We start from the raw sequence: 17592 nt of genomic DNA, 5'->3' as shown, positions 1-17592 counted from the left end.
TCCCTCATCCCTGTCCTTGTATGTATGGCTCCCATCCCCGTCCCTGTATGCATGGCTCCCCACCCCTGTCCTTGTATGCATGGCTCCCCATCCCTGTCCTTGTATGCATGGCTCCCGATCCCTGTCCTTGTATGTATGGCTCCCCATCTCTGTCCATGTATGCATGGTTTCCTATCCTTGTCCTTGCCTGCATGGCTCTCCATCCCTGTCCTTGTCTGCATGGCTCCTCATCTCTGTCCTTGTCTGCATGGCTCCCCATCCATGTCCTTGTATGCATGGATCCCTGTCCTTGTATGCATGGATCCCCATCTCTGTCCTTGTATGCATGGCTGTAACTGCACACTATAGGAGAAATGAATATTCACTGCCAGTGTAGTGAATATTAATTTCTCTTTAGCAGTGGGCACAGGATTTAGCCGCAGCCGCCAGCTCTTGCCTCCTGTGACCCGCTGCTCCCCCTTCCCCCTTCTGACTCGTGTATAAGCTGAGGGGGCATTTTCAGCACAAAAAAATGTGCAGAAAAGCTTGGCTTAATGGGAGTATATACAGTAAGTACAGTCTCTTTTAATTCTATGGTTTTACTTATCAGAAAATAAAAAAAAATCTGTTGTTTAAGAGGTGTCATACAGATCCAAGGTTGGGGGCATTTGATCAACATTTGGGCCAGCAGATATGTCTCTGCATATCTCCACTGGCACATAGGTGTTAAACGCAGGGGCATCAATGCTTTCATCTTGTACATCCGCATAGTCTGTACTGCATAGTCAGGACAAGGTGAAACAATATTTTAACTTTTTTTGTATTATAATTCTATTTTTACAGAATCCAAGGATATATCCATGGTCGGAGAGCCAATTCGCATCTGTGAGTAAAATTGCAAATGTTCTGGTCTCTGGCAACTCACAGGAGTGCACTATCCCCCTGAATTATAGATGTATCACATTCATGTATGATATGTATAAAATGCTTGAAGGACGCTCAGTAATATGACTGCCATATTGTTTCTGGAGCGCCCCCACGTGTAAGGGCAATGGAGTACTCGGTACCGGGTCTATCTCTCTTGGTTCTGGGGATGTCATGGTGGCCCGACCCGGTCCGTGGCCCTTCTGAGGGGCATGCACTTAAAGGGTGTAGTTGTTTGTACGATGTTCGTGACGCCACCTGTGGTATTCGGTCAGGGTGACCGACGCTGCTAGGGGTCCGCTGGGGTGATGGAATGGCAGCTAGATTGTGTACCTTCCCACAGGTGAAGTATGTCCCCAGGGCTTCCCAGTTGTATAGGTGGTGATGGTGGACGTCGTAAGGCGCAATGAATAACGAGGACACAAAGGTTGCAGTCTCTTTACATTTTACTGAAGACTTCAGAGTCCACAGTCCAGAGTACTGTTCACAGGGCAGGCAGAGTCCGGCTGGTCCGAAGGCACATCCAGAGTTCCCTTATCCAGGTGGAAATCAGTAGCCTTCCTACTAGCGCCTGTGTGTTGTAGTACCTCCCTGCTGAGCACCACGGGATAGTCCTCACAACTTTCGTGGATGTTTCTGATTTTCTCTCTCTCTCTGTCCCCCAGATGATGTGGATAGGACAACCCATATAATGGGGTAGGCCTGGAGCTATTTTATAGGGACCCTAGAGACGCCCCTCTTCCCCAATTTGCCTCCGTGTCTTCATAGGTATTAAGGTCGGGCAGCCAACTTGGAATCAACTGTCCTGCCGGTCTCTGAAGTAATGCGTAGAGCCTATTACTCCCTCGGTGTTCCGGCCACCGGCTACGCGCCTCAGAAGGAGGCTGCCGATCTTGGGGCAGAACTCCTCCCGGTATTATCTCTTTGTGCTGTGACTTTGTTTCTCACTCTCCACTATATACTTCGCTTCGTGTCCTTTCTTAGGATGCTACTGCAATGAAGTGCAGGCGCAGCTCCGTAATGTTCTATCTCGTGCTTGGCCTCTGTCAGGATCCCACCCCTGACAGGGACCCTCTGTCTGCAGCTCAGATGTTCCTCCTTCTCCCCCTGTCTGCCTGGCAGGTCCTCTCTGGGTCTAACCCAGGCAGCTTCTGACTGACTTCCTATCCAACCCACCAATTTACCCGTGTGTGAGGAGTGGCCTAGTAGATAGAACCTTTGCTCCCCCTGGTGGACTGGAGTGTGAAGTGTAGTGTGTGACTGTGATACCTGGTCAGGTGAACTCCTTTAGCACCATCAGACGTAACATCACTCCCCCTGGTGGAAGAGCGACATTACTGCAACAACCAAGACTCTGGGGCGCTGCACTCCCCCCCCCCCCCCATTAAATCCAGTACTCCCGGACTGGGAAAAGAAGAACAACAATACATGTTAGCAAAAGACATACAAAATTTTTGGAATGCTGTAAACAAGTAAATATAACAATGCTTCCCTTTATGGGAGGTGAGGACACTTGAACGTTGCAAACAAAAACATATTTACATTGCGCAAAAGCAAATTGGAAACAGTTATTATCTATTTATGAAACCAATTACCCATACAGGTATTCTATCTATTAAAGACTAAGTGCAAGGACCCTCTGAGGGTGTATTATAAAACATCTTTCACTTTCACGTATGCAGGACTATCTGTCTACCCCTACGGTCCTACTGCATTTCTCTTCTCAAGAGCTCAGCATTGTATTCTCAACATTATCACTATTTAACCTTTTAGCTACATACTACTTCTATGTAAAACATTATCACTATCTATCTATTCAAGGCAACATTATCATGTTTTGACTAAGTGCAACAAGTAAACATTCCCTTTAAGAGGAAATCTAAAGTCTCTTCTGAGGTAGTGCAAACAATCAACAAGTCAGTTATTAACTTTCAAGTAAGAACTTTCACGCTGTAATCAGGAACAGTCTCTTCAAAAAGCTCTTCTTTGTAAAACCAGTAGAGAGCACCTTTAAGAAGGTGCAAACTATTTACAGCGACAGTTTGTGAACCATTCACCGTCCATGATTCGGCAGTCTTTTAGAAAAAAGTGGAAAACTTAATTTGAATCAATAGGGATCCCGGGTAAACTAAGAGATCCCTTTAAGAAGAATAACCCTAGACGGGTTTTAGCAGCAGAAAACAAGAAAACAAACAGTTTTAAACGCAACTATGTAAATATTTCGGTTCTCCGAGGTTTATTCTCATAGTATGTTGCAAGACATCAGTCGGTAATGCACACTTCTTGACCGGGGAAGCTTCGGTTCCGTGCTCTCATCTGATGCGGTGTCAATGTCATGGGTCCGTCTCTCAGGTGCGGTAAAGTCACCAGGGGTCTGGATTCGAATGTCAGTTTTGGTAGCAAGTTCAGTAGCGGCAATGATGCACACAGTGGTGGTAGTATTAGGATTTGTCAGTTCAGAGTTAGTCGTAGGCAGGGCAACAGGTGGCGCTACAGTAGGTTCACACCGGTTAACATTCCGAGCGCACCAACCTTGTGCACTCCGATGGCGAGTGTAGGTCACCTGGTCCCCGCTGCGTAAGATTCGGTTCCGGTAGCCGTCGCGGAATTGGACCTCCACGTCATAGCTGGCAACAAAGATTTCAGTCGGTAATCCCGAATCCTGTATGAAGCCCCAACCCCTTTTCGGGTGAAAGGCTAATACGGTTCCTTGTTTCACCAAGTTCTTATTACTGCGTTCGGTCTTTGGCTTTTGTACTTTCGGTGGGTCATTTTGTTCTGTCTCTTTTCTGTCTTTCCAATGTGAAATTAAGCATTGTTTGTATTGCTCCCAGGTGAGCAAGGCAATATAGGTACCTTCTTGTTTGGACCCATCCGGTCTAGTCTTTGGAGCGTCCCATTTGAAGATCACTCCCTCGGAGTTCACGTCTAACGGTTCGCCCATAGCTGTCGGTAACGGGGGCAGTATCCCTTCTATCTTGCCCAGAGCCGTCACGACTATTTCGGCAGCAGATGGTTGGTCACAGTCGGGGCGGGGAGCGGTCACGGGAGCCGGATCGGTCGGGTGGGCAGGAACGTTTCCCATACCTGCGTCTGATGTGGTTCCACCGGTGTCGTTCCGCTCCGCTGATAAGGACGCTGGAGTCGGCGGCGGCTCGGGCCATGGTTCTTCCAATGCGACCTTCTTGCACAGCTCTGACTTCCATTTCTTCACTGTGGTCGGTTCTACATCAAGGAGCTGATGACTCGGCTCCTCCACCGGCGGATCCAGGGAGTTCGGATCCTCCAGCTGCGGCAGGTTCGGGTCCGCCTCCGGTCAACTGAGACAGCCCTGGGTCACTTCGTCGTCGTTCAGGTACTCGCTGGTCGTCCTCACTGCCTCGAGGTCGGCGGCCGCACATGCACATTGCTCCTTCTTCGCTTTGGGGCACGTAATCTTCTCGCAGCAGTAGTCGGAGGGGGCGGTCGTCGCTTCTGGCGCCACTTTGATAGTCTCCTCCAATGGCACGCCCTTCTTCTCCTGCGCTCCTCATGGTGCGGTAATGGTGGCAAATTTGGCGGGAATTTTTGGCGGCAAATGGTAATACACAGTCCTTGCAATAAATCACAGTTCCAATACAGTTCTGACACAGTTCTTAGGCACACATGACCCGATTTTCAGGCTTAAGTAGATCCTGTTCGTGACGCCAAAAAGATGGAGCGCCCCCACGTGTAAGGGCAATGGGGTACTCGGTACCGGGTCTATCTCTCTCGGTTCTGGGGACGTCACGGTGGCCCGACCCGGTCCTTGGCCCTTCTGAGGGGCGTCCACTTAAAGGGTGTAGTTGTTTGTACGGTGTTCGTGACGCCACCTGTGGTATTCGGTCAGGGTGACCGACGCTGCTAGGGGTCCGCTGGGGTGATGGAATGGCAGCTAGATGGTGTACCTTCCCACAGGTGAAATATGTCCCCAGGGCTTCCCAGTTGTATAGGTGGTGATGGTGGACATCGTAAGGCGCAATGAATAACGAGGACACAAAGGTTGCAGTCTCTTTACCTTTTACTGAAGACTTCAGAGTCCACAGTCCAGAGTACTGTTCACAGGGCAGGCAGAGTCTGGCCGGTCCAAAGGCACATCCAGAGTTCCCTTATCCAGGTGGAAATCAGTAGCCTTCCTACTAGCGCCTGTGTGTTGTAGTACCTCCTTGCTGAGCACCACGGGATAGTCCTCACAACTTTGGTGGATGTTTCTGATGTTCTCTCTCTCTCTGTCCCCCAGATGATATGGATAGGACAACCCATATGACGGGGTAGGCCTGGAGCTATTTTATAGGGACCATAGAGACGCCCCTCTCCCCCAATTTGCCTCCGTGTCTTCATAGGTATTAAGGTCGGGCAGCCAACTTGGAATCAACTGTCCTGCCGGTCTCTGAAGTAATGCGTAGAGCCTATTACTCCCTCGGTGTTCCGGCCACCGGCTACGCGCCTCAGAAGGAGGCTGCCGATCTTGGGGCAGAACTCCTCCCGGTATTATCTCCTTGTGCTGTGACTTCGTTTCTCACTCTCCAACATATACTTCGCTTCGTGTCCTTTCTTAGGATGCTGCCACAATGAAGTGCAGGCGCAGCTCCGTAATGTTCTATCTCGTGCTTGGCCTCTGTCAGGATCCCACCCCTGACAGGGACCCTCTGTCTGCAGCTCAGATGTTCCTCCTTCTCCCCCTGTCTGCCTGACAGGTCTTCTCTGGGTCTAACCCAGGCAGCTTCTGACTGACTTCCTAATCAACCCACCAGTTTTACACGTGTGTGAGGAGTGGCCCAGTAGATAGAACCTTTGCTCCCCCTGGTGGACTGGAGTGTGAAGTGTAGTGTGTGACTGTGATACCTGGTCAGGTGAACTCCTTTAGTACCATCAGACGTAACATCACTCCCCCTGGTGGAAGAGCGACATTACTGCAACGACCAGGACTCTGGGGCATTGAATTTCCCTAGGAGATTCTTGGGGGAAATATGACCCACAGCTTGAGGGCTAAAACTGGATTAGAATCGGATCTAATCAGATGAGAGATAGAGACTCTGTGAAGATGCAGAGAGAAAGACTCTGTATACTCTGCTTCCTTTGACAGACCATTTTACAGCCCTTTTACGGCACCAAACTTCGGGTCCTAATTGACTTCTGTGGGTTATGAGTTTCGGTTCAAGTTCTTGTAGAATTTTGGTACCTGAATCAAACTTTGGACAACCCAGACGAACCTGAACATCCACGGGTCTGCTCATCCCTACTCATAATCCAATTGTGTAAGGTTTCTTTATTTATTCTTTTTATTTGTCTGTTTGTTTTATGTATGTAATTTTGTTATATCACCTTTTGTAGGATTTTTTAAGAATCGTACTTCTTTTGTATATTAAATCTAAAATGTAATTACTTTGTTTTAACGTTCTCACAATCTTGAAGAGAGAAAACAGCTTGGTTGTGCTACATTACCTTGTAATCAGAGTGCAAGTAGTGAACCATTCAGGAGCTTGGCAAAACTGGGTGTGCATGTGTATCAGTCTGTTGACTAGTACAGGCATCTTGCTGGCCTTGTAAAACAGTGAGTGAAAGCAGTGTGATGTGTGACATTGATGTGGGGACCGTTTGTGCGCTTAGCTCATTGTTCTCTTTGGTGTGTAGATGAGAGAGTCCCCCTTTAACGGTCACATTTGAGGAACATGTGTGGTGAGCGAGTGAGCGAGTAGTGTTCTTCACAGGAGGTATTAAAATTAAATACAAAAAATATCACCTCAGTAGAACAGCACATTATAAATTACACCATGTCATAATTTATTTATCACAAACTATGCCAAAATGCAGAAGCAGAGTGTGAAAAATTAAGCACACCTCCTGAATCAATAGCTTGCAGGACCACCTTTACCAGGAAGGGTATGTGTCCACGTTCAGGAAACGCTGCGTTTTTGACGCTGTGTTTTTCCGCAGCGTCAAAAATGCAGCGTCCAGATGTTACAGCATAGTGGAGGGGATTTCATGAAATCCCGACTCCACTATGCGTTAAAAAACGCATGCGTTTTTGCCGCGAAAACGCACATGCGGTGCGTTTTTCAAAACGCAGCATGTTGCTACAATGAGCAAAACACGCAGGCACACCGCAGGTGACCTGCCAGTGACCTCAGGTGCATTTTTGGTCAGGATTTTACTTGCATAAAATCCTGACCAAAGCCTGAAGCAAGCCTGAACGTGGACACATACCCTAATAATTTTTTTCATGACTATCTGTCTCTCACTTTGTTCTGGAGGAATTTTGACTGACTCTTCTTTACAACGTCGCTAAACTCTATGGGGGTTTGAGGGCACTTATTCATGTACAGCTCCCTCAACGTCTTAGCACAGTATTTCAATTGGGTTGAGGTCTGGATCAGGGCTGGCTCCAGGTTTTCGTGGACACCAGGCGAAAGAGTCTCAGTGGGACTCTTTAGCACATACCACAATTCATGGGACACAGATACGGCAGAGAAATATAGGTATAGTACAATGAAAAAATTTCACTTCTTACATTACATGAGTGATATCTATTGTAAATTCTATGATAGGTCAGAAACCGGTCAGTATAGTCCTCCATACAGTATTATGGGCACCACATAGTGCTCCGTACAGAATAATGAGCCAGATATATTGCTCCATACAGTATTATGGGCACCACATAATAATAATAATAATAATTTTATTTATATAGCGCCAACACATGCTTTACATTGTAGAGGGGACTTGTACAGACAATAGACATTAATGTCAGCATAACAATAAACACAGTTCAAAACAGATACCAAGAGGAATGAGGGCCCTGCATGCAAGCTTACAATCTATAGGAAAAAGGGGAGACACAAGAGGTGGATGGTAACAATTGCTTTGTTGTTAGGACCAGCCATAGTGTAAGAATCGGGTGTTCATGTAAAGCTACATGAAGCAGTTAACAGCCTAAACATGTAACAGCACAGACACAGAGGGCTAATTAAATGCATAAAGTGTTTGAGAACATGATGCGAGGAACCTGAATTTGTTTTAAGTTTTTTGAATGGGCCACACAGGGATAGTTACGTTAATGCGTTGAGGCAGTAGGCCAGTCTGAACAAATGCGTTTTTAGGGCACGCTTAAAACTGTGGGGATTGGGGATTAATCTTTTTAACCTGGATAGTGCATTCCAAAGAGTTGGCGCAGCACGTGAAAAGTAACAAGCAGAAAAACACACACAGCTACAGACGTACCTCATAATCAACATTGATCATAAGCAGATATATATAAAAGTATAGAGGCAATCCATAGCCAAAATAATAGGACCATCAGGACCCACTAGAGTCAGCAAGAAAACACCACAAAAGAAATAGTGGAAAAATGTCCAAAACAAATAAAAAAATATGCAATATAAATTTTATTATAAATACAAAAGGTAACAGACAGGGATGAAGCTAAAACAAGCAGTGAACCATGTCAAAGCACAAACGGTGGGAGACCGCACATAATGCCCGATATCACAAGAGTGGAAGCATAACACATATTGAAAATAGCAGTCTAAGCGTAAATATCATGCCTATCCAACATACCTAGTGGTGTGTAACAAGGGCAGCAGCAGTCACCCGCCCTCCCCGACGCGCGTTTCGGAAGTAAAACTTCCTTCCTCACGCCCCCTGAGGACGGAAGTTTTACTTCCGAAACGTGCGTCGGGGAGGGCGGGTGACTGCTGGTGCCCTTGTTACACACCACTAGGTATGTTGGATAGGCATGATATTTACGCTTAGACTGCTATTTTCAGTATGTGTTTTGCTTCCACTCTTGTGATATCAGGCATTATGTGTGGTCTCCCACCGTTTGTGCTTTGACATGGTTCACTGCTTGCTTTAGCTTCATCCCTGTCTATTACCTTTTGTATTTATAATAAAATTTATATTGCATATTTTTTATTTGTTTTGGACAATTTTCCACTATTTCTTTTGTGGTGTTTTCTTGCAGCTTGTGAAAAGTCTTGGAGACGGGAGTGGGAGGTTCTGATTATTGAGGATGTTAACCTCAGGTCATTCGCAGAACGAAGAGCTCGGGTAGGGTGGTAGGCTGAGACCAGGGAGAAGATGTAGGGCGGTGCTGAGACATGGAGTGCTTTGTGGATGAGGGTAATAAGTTTGCACTGGATTCTGGAGTGGATGGGTAACCAGTGTAATGACTGACACAAGGTATAGTCATCGGTATAACGATTGGTGAGGAATATGATCCTGGCTGCAGCATTCAATCAGGACAGATTGGAGATGGGAGAGTTTGGTAAGAGGGAGGCCAATTAGTTGAGAGTTACAATAGTCCAGATGAGAATGAATAAGAGAAACAGTAAGAGTTTTGCAGAGTCGAAAGTAAGAAAAGGGCAAATTCAAGAAATGTTTTTGAGATGCAGATAAGAAGAGCGAGCCAGTGATTGGATGTGGGGGGTGAATGAAAGCTCGGAATTAAGTATGACCCCAAGGCAGCGGGCATGTTGCTTGGGGGTAATGGTGGAACCACACACGGAGATGGCAATGTCAGGCAAAGGTAGGTTAGCAGAGGGAGAAAACACGAGGAGTTCAGTTTTTGACATGTTCAGTTTCAGATAGAGGGAGGACATGATGTTAGAGACAGCGGTAAGACAATCACTGGTGTTTTCTAAAAAGGCAGGCGTGATAGCAGGAGAAGAAGTGTATAATTGGGTGTCATCAGCATAGGGATGGTACTGGAAACCAAATCTACTGATTATTTGTCCAATAGGGGCAGTATACAAAGAGAAGAGGAGGGGTCCTAGGACTGATCCTTGAGGAACCCCAACAGTAAAGGGAAGGTGAGAGGAGGAAGAACCAGTAAAAGATACAGTGAAAGAGCGGTCAGAGAGATAGGAGGAGAACCAGGAGAGAACGGTGTCCTTGAGGCCGATGGAGTGTAGCATAGTGAGGAGGAGCTGATGATCCACAGTTTCGAATGCTGTGGAGAGATACAAGAGAATTAGCAAGGAGTAGTGACCATTAGATTTAGCTGTTAGTAGATCATTAGAGACTATAGTGAGGGCGGTTTCAGTAGAGTGTAAAGAGCGGAAACCAAATTGAAGAGGGTCAAGAAGAGTTATCTGAAAGATAGCAGATAAGACGTGAGTGGACCAGGCATTCGAGGAGTTTGGAGATGAAGGGAAGATTAGAGACAGGTCTATAATTAGCGGCACAGTTTTGGTCAAGGGATGGTTTTTTAAGTAATGGATGTATGATGGCATTCTTAAATGAGGAGGGAAAGATACCGGAAGAGAGAGAGAGGTTGAATGTTTTTGTTAGGTGAGAGGTGACAGCAGGGGAAAGGGACTGGAGGAGATGTGACTGAATGTGGTCACTGGTGCAAGTGGTCGGGTGAGAAGATGCAAGGAGCCTGATTACTTCTTCCTCTGTGACTGGTTCAAAGTCAGAGAGTGAGCTAGATGCAGTGGATGAGGCAGGACCGTGCATGGTATGAGGGGAGTGGGAGTTAATTTCCTGTCGGATGTGGTCAGTTTTTTCTTTGAAGTAGTTGGCAAGATCATCAGCGCGGAGATCCGTGGTTGGGGCCTGCACTCTTGGGTTGAGTAGGGAATGAAAAGTGTCAAAGAGACGTTTAGGGTTATTGGACAGTAAGGTGATGAGGGTGTTGAAATAGGTTTGTTTGGAGAGGTGAAGGGCAGAGTTGTATGGGTTTTTTTTGTTTGTTGTATGTTTTAAGCATGGATGATAATGGATGAAATCTTAGGGTAGATCAGATTTTCTCCACAGATGTCCGGCGCACCTGGAGCACCACTGCAGGAAATGTGTTTACAGTGTGTGCCACGGTTGTTACTGTCTGTGCCGAGTTGTTCTATGTATAGGAAGTGAAATTTCATCCAGGGCACTTTGTAGGGTTTCATTGTAATGCTTCAGTGCAAAATCAGGACATAAGATGGAGGAGATAGGGGCCAATGATGACTGGAAGTTCTTCATAAGATTCTGGGTGTTAATGGGATGTTTCTATAAGTGTGGAAAGTGGGGGTGACCTGAGCGGGATGGCAGTTCTTGATAGAGAATGAAAGAAGGTTGTGGTCAGAGAGCGGGAGAGGGGAGTTTATGAAATCGTCCACTGAGCAAAGCCGGGAGAAGACCAAGTCGAGAGAGTTTCCGTCTTCATGCGTTGAAGAGTCAGTGTGCTGAGAGAGGCCAAAAGAGGAGGTTAGAGATAAAAGGTGAGAAGGAGATGTGGAGAGGGGAAAAGCAATGGGGATGTTGATGTGGCACCCCAGGGTCCTGGTCGTCACAGTGGTCTTGTTTTCCTCCAGGGGAGAGTGATGCTATGTTCGGAGGCAAGGAAGGATAACTGCATCCAGGTATCACAAACCTGCAACACATTCATACTGCAGGCCACCAGGGGGAGCTTCTGATCCTATTTATTAGGTGACTCCACACATATATATATAACTGGTAGTCTGTAGGGAAAGTCAGTCAGTCCTTCAGGGAAGCTGTTCCTGGCAGGAGCAAATTCCTTTCAGAGGACAGAGGAGAGGGTCCACGGAGCTGTGCATGCCCTAGAGCTGCAGCTCCCAGAAAAAGACATTTTGAAGGCAGAATTGTATTGCAGTGAGCGTGAAGGAAGGCAAAGCAAAGGAGAGAATACTAGAAGGGAACCAGCCCCGAACAGGCTGCCTTCTTCTGAGGCGCAGAACACTGGTAGCCGGATCACCGAGGTAGTAAGGACCTCTATGCCTTACTTCAGAGACCGGCAGGACAGCTAATTGCATGTTACCGGTCCGCACCTACACCCAGGAGGCATGGTGGCACCCCTCAGAGGCCAGGGCATGCTAAAGTCCCTATAAACAGCCTCAAGCCACCAGTCATATGGGTTTTGTCCTATCCGACTACGGGGGACAGAGAGAGAGAGACACCACATCTGTGAGGACCTTATTTGAAGCTTATGCAGTATGGGACTACACCACTACAGCACAAGGGAAGGCTATTGATTTCCACCTGGACAAGGGGACTCTGGACTTGCCTCCAAACTGGCCAGAATCTGCCTGCCCTGTGGTCTGGTGCCCTGGACTGTGAATGCGAAAGTCTTCAGTAAAGGTAAAGAGACTGCAACCTTGTGTCTTTGTTCTTCACTGCGCCATTCATCATTCACCATCTACATACTGGGAAGCCCTGGGGATATACTTCACCTGTGGGAAGGTATACCATCTAGCTGCCATAACATCACCCCAGCAGACCTCTTAAAGCAGCGTCGGTCACCCTGACAGGTGGCATCACGAACACAAACTTTATCCCTTAAAGGACCTTTCCCTTTTATACAGACGTCCCAGGGCCACGGACCAGGTCAGCCACTGTGACATCCCCCCTTTGAGCCGACCGGACCTGGTACCGAGTACCCCCTTGCCTTGCGCTCCATTGAAATCACCCATGATGAGGGTGGGGATGTCACAGGAGAGAAAATGTGGAAGCCAGGTGGCAAAGTGATCCAGAAACTGATGAGAGGGGCCGGTAGGACGATACACCACCACTACTCACATGGAGAAGGGGATGCAGAGTCTGACCGCATGGACCTCAAAAGAAGGGAAGACAATTGAGGGTACTTGGGGGATAACTTGGAAGGTACATTTGGTTGATAGGAGCAGACCAACGCCTCCACCTGCTCTGTTGTCCGATCTTGGAGTATGAGAAAAGTGTAGTCCACATATTAAAGAGCAGCAGCAGCGGTGGTGTCTGACTGCTGGATCTAGGTTTCAGTAAGAGCCAGGAGGTTAAGAGAATTAGAAAGGAAGAAGTCATGGATGAAGGGGAGTTTATTACACACTGAGCGAGAATTCCAAAGGGCACAATTGAAAGAGGCAGAAGGCATGCATGGAATATTAATAAGGTTAGAGGGGTTTCTGAGTGTAGCAGTTGGGAGGCTAGACTTGCTATCACATGGGGGGCCGGGGTTGGGAGAGAGGTCTCCTGCGACTAGAAGAAAGAGAATAGAAAGAGTGAGCAGATGGTTAAATGATTTGTGAGAGCGTCTCTTGTATTGGATGGTGGGACTGAATGGATTTGCGCTGTTTAGCAATGTGAACAAAGCGTGAGTGCTATACATAGGAGAGGAAAGAACACAGGGGCCGATATGGATGGAGTGTAAAGAGTTAATGCAAGGGCAGTGAATGTGAGTGAATGCAGCAGCCAGGATATAGATTATACAAATGCATATGGTGAGTATTTGTTCTGTCCCAAATGAACAGGGAAAAGATTTATTTGATTGTCTTACCTGTCTCCTGCCCTGTCTAACTGCCATGTTATAACTGCCAGTACTTTGATAAATGTACTTTGATTAAATGTGCATAAATGCCCCCCACATAAATGCTTCCCCAGGCTATGTCTGAATATATAGGAGGCTAGTTCTTAGATCTTACTTTTTTTTTCTCTCATTAGCAATCAATCAAACTAAGTTGAGACAGCAGGACACAATAAATGTAGTGAAAAGATAAACAAATGTCCAGGCCAACATGGATCATAAACCACTTTGAAAACAAGTTATATGACCTCACTGCATAAGGGACAAGCAGAAGTAAGTTGAATAGCTATATACCATAACATATGCTTGCTAAGATGGCTAGCAAAGCTAGATACAAGCAGGATTCAATGCCAGAGATAGAATGAGTTAGATACCATTCAGGTTGCTTTCTGACATTGAATGGAGTGAAAAGACATGCAAGGTAATTCAGTTCAGAGATTGAATGACATGATTACTATTCAGGTTGCTTGCTGACATAGTGCTCCATACAGAATAATGAGCCCCACATATTGCTTCATACAGTATTATGGGCACCAAATAGTGCTCCATATGGAATAACGAGCTCCAGATATTGCTCCAAACAGTACTATGGGCACCACATAGTGCTCCATACAGAAAAATCAGGAAGACGCAGCAAGGGTGGAGCGGGGAGAGGTAAGTATCACAAGTGCTTGGGCCCTGGTCAAGCAGGGGAGGCTGACACTGGCACAGGCACCATGGCCCCATAGTGCGCTGGTGTCCCCGACGACGAATGGGCACCCTGCTTCTCAGGGCCCCGGCACTTGCCCGGGTGCACCAGGTGCTGATGCCGGCCCTGGTCTGGACTATGCCTGGGTGATCGCAGCACCTTTATTCTTTTCTTTTTTTCAGCCATGCTGATGTAGCTTTGCTGATGTACTTGGGATCATTGTCCTGTTGCATGACCTTGTTTCGTCCAACTTTACCTTTTGGATAAATTTAACTTTAGAATACTTTGATAGACAGAGGAATTAATGGTCCTGGGAAAATTGTCAGCTAGCCTGAATCTTTTCCACTAGTGAATAATCTTTCTAACTGTAAAATGACGGATTACAAATTATTTTGGAAATGGTGTTTTAATCATTTCCAGACTAATGGTCAACAACAATAGGTTCTCTAAGATCATTTCTGATGTATTTTCTCCTTTCCATTGTGTTAACACAAACCTGAATATGGCAGACCAGCAAACTACCCAAACTTCTGCTTTTATAGAGGCGATCACACTCGCTGATGAATCATCTATTAAAGGTGTTTCATTGGTAGCACTTGGCTGCTACATTCCCTCTGAAATTTAAAAGAAGCAGTAAGGGTGTGATGAATTTTTTTCACACTGCCTAGACATTTTTGACAACACATGTTGTTGTTCATCAGAAGTCATCTTCACCTGATGTCAGATGATGCCACTCGGCCTCAGCTAGTGGCACTGATGTGAGAGCAGGCTGATGTAAGGAGGTGTTTTACATTGTTATGCTGTGTATTAATGTGTAATGTATAATGTGCTGTATGTGCTATGTAACTGCATTTGTACATAGTTGGCTTAGGGACAGAAGGAGTTAAAAAGGGTGCCGGTCCAGGAAGCTTACAGGAGAAGGATTTCTTGTTCTTGCAGAAGAGCCGGGGCAGGCTTGCCTGAGGCAGGACGCCTATCACAGCTCTCAACAAAAGTACTGCAGTCTGGGGAATACAAGCTGCCAAGGACTGCTAGGCAGTGTGGATGGCCCTAGTGTTGTGGGACCATCCCCAGAAGGACTTTTGTGGCCCCCAAACCTGGATGGGAGCTGGTGATTCTGGACCGGCTCATGGAGTTGCAGGGACAGAGCAGGAAACATTACATTGTTATAGTAAAGTTTTCCCGTTGGAGCAGAACTATGGACTGTGGTGTTTTCCTGCGTACTCATCCTCAGCGGCTGGAGACGGTGTATGATGGAGGTAACTGACTGTACCACATGTGAGATAGCGCTACCTGAGTGGGTTGGGGGAAACTCTGTCAGGACTCTGAACATTTTTTACCTTTTGTGCATTACTGCCCTTTTTCCAACATGGTGTCTTTGGTCTCATGTGCACTTGTCTTCCTGCTATAAAACTCCACCCCAGCCTTCAGTCTGTGCTACATTATTCTGCTTTGCATCCAGCTCCTGATTACTCCCTGGCCTTGCACCTGCACCTGCTCCTGTGAACCTGTGTTGGAGATCCTGCCACTCTGCTCTGAATTCCTGCTGCATACACCAGTGGTCAGTAATCCTCCTTCATCTGCTGCTCGTGTTACTTCCATCTGCATTTGCTGGACATGTAAGCTGTTTCTGCTCTGCAAAACCTGAGACTATTAACCAGGCCTCCCTGGTTGAGCTAGATATGATTTGAACTGCCTAATAGCATATCTATCTGTGTCTGGACTAAGTCAAGGATCTATTCGTGTCAAGTTTCCTCAAGTATAACTGTGCTTCATAGACTTTCTGTTTGTTTGCATCTACCTCTGAAGTTTCCTATTGACTGCTAAGCTGCGTTTATTATTTGCACCAAGTGTTGTGGAGTTGAGTTTCTCTCTGCACCTGCTTGAATCACCGTGTGATAATATAAACTTTACCACTTATAAAACTGTGTCCTGTTGTCTGGTTCCACGCAAAGAGTCTCCTGAATTAGCCCCTATAATTATTACACTCGCTTGCTAACGGGATTAAAGCACTCAGGCACGGTTTCTCCACGTAAACAGTCTATCCAGTTTATTAAACATAATAAGCCGCACCAAGATCAGTTCATTATTTACATCAACGGAACATCATAAGCACTGACAGTCTGTTCCAATGGTAGATACTTCTCTGCCCGTTACCCCCTTTATCTGGAGTTACCTTACTGGAGCTCCTGCTCCACACACTGACTCCTGTCAGTCCTGGTTCCCAGGGAAGCTGTCGAATTGGGATCACACCATCCTTGTGACCAGGGCACTTCAGATAATCCAGACCCACAGATGGAACTGTAGCTTCCCCAACACAGTAGCCATCACAAGCTCTGCAGATATGGCCTCTCCGTGCACTATTCAGGAAGTCCAGTCCCAGGCACTTCCAACACACAGGCCATCAGTCCATAGTCTCACCATGTGCTTCCAGGAATCCAGTCCACTCCAGGACATTCCAACACAGACCATCCAGGACTTTACACACTGACCATTCCAGTCCAAACACTCTGAACATGTGACCCAAACCCTGGTCACATTATGTACCTGTAACCACCCCCATAGGTGGGAGGTATGTGTGTGTGGTTAGCCAGTCCCGCCCAGCTCTCCAACTAACCCTGCAAGCCTCCCTTTTAACTATACAAATACTTGTGGGACTATAGGTCCCAGAACAACAATACTACAGGCTTCTAGCGCAGACTCCCTTTGAGACGCATACCGGCGATTTACAATCATGACGGACACTGTTTCATTATCACTACTACAGGTACGCCTCCATGCGTATCCTGAGGAGCATATACAGCACCCCCTGGCTGTTACATGGGTCACTGCATCACACACAGGACTGGGACTTCACTTGTCTGTGTGTGTGCAAGGGGCCAGGGCGCTTGCTGACTGTGTCTTAGTGAACTCACCCATGACTACCACTCTGTGCCACCTTGCTACACTGACATCATTGGTCCTGTCCGGATATCATCACTAAGACTGACATTTTAATAATTATAAGGACTGTTCTCATGCTTGGCAGCATGTTAGTTTGCCAGTTCTGTACAGTATTTCAATTACCGTATATACTCGAGTATAAGCTGAGATTTTCAGCCCATTTTTTGGGGTTGAAAGTCCCCCTATCGGCTTATACTCGAGTCATACCCAGGGGTCAGCAGGGGAGGGGGAGCGGGGGCTGTCTAATTATACTCACCTACTCCTGGTGCGGTCCCTGCAGGTCCCTGGTTCCCGTCTCCACAGCTTCTTCCTGTACTGAGCGGTCACATGGTACCACTCATTACAGTAATGAATATGCGGCTCCACCTCCCATAGGGGTAGAGCCGCATATTCATTACTGTAATGAGCGGTAACGGTGACCGCTCAATACAGGAAGAAGCTGCAGCGCAGGGGAAGCAGGAACCTGCAGGGACCGCGCCAGGAGCAGGTGAGTATAACGGGGAGGGGGAGCGCAGTGCTGCGTGATATTCACCTGCTCCTCGTTCCGGCGCCGCTTCGTCTGCAGCGTCTTCTGCAGTGACGCTCAGGTCAGAGGGCGCGGTGACGTGGTTAGTGCGCGCCCTCTGCCTGAACGTCAGTGCAGAAGATGCTGAAGATGGAGCGGCGCCGGAATGAGGAGCAGGTGAATATTGAAAGTGCCAGGAGCCTGAGCGATGGAGAGGTGAGTATGTGATTTTTTTTTATTATTGCAGCGACAGCAAAT

The sequence above is a fragment of the Ranitomeya variabilis genome, chromosome 4, assembly GCF_051348905.1.
Source record: "Ranitomeya variabilis isolate aRanVar5 chromosome 4, aRanVar5.hap1, whole genome shotgun sequence".
NCBI classification, from domain to species: Eukaryota; Metazoa; Chordata; class Amphibia; order Anura; family Dendrobatidae; genus Ranitomeya; species Ranitomeya variabilis.
This window is presented reverse-complemented; position numbering follows the sequence as displayed.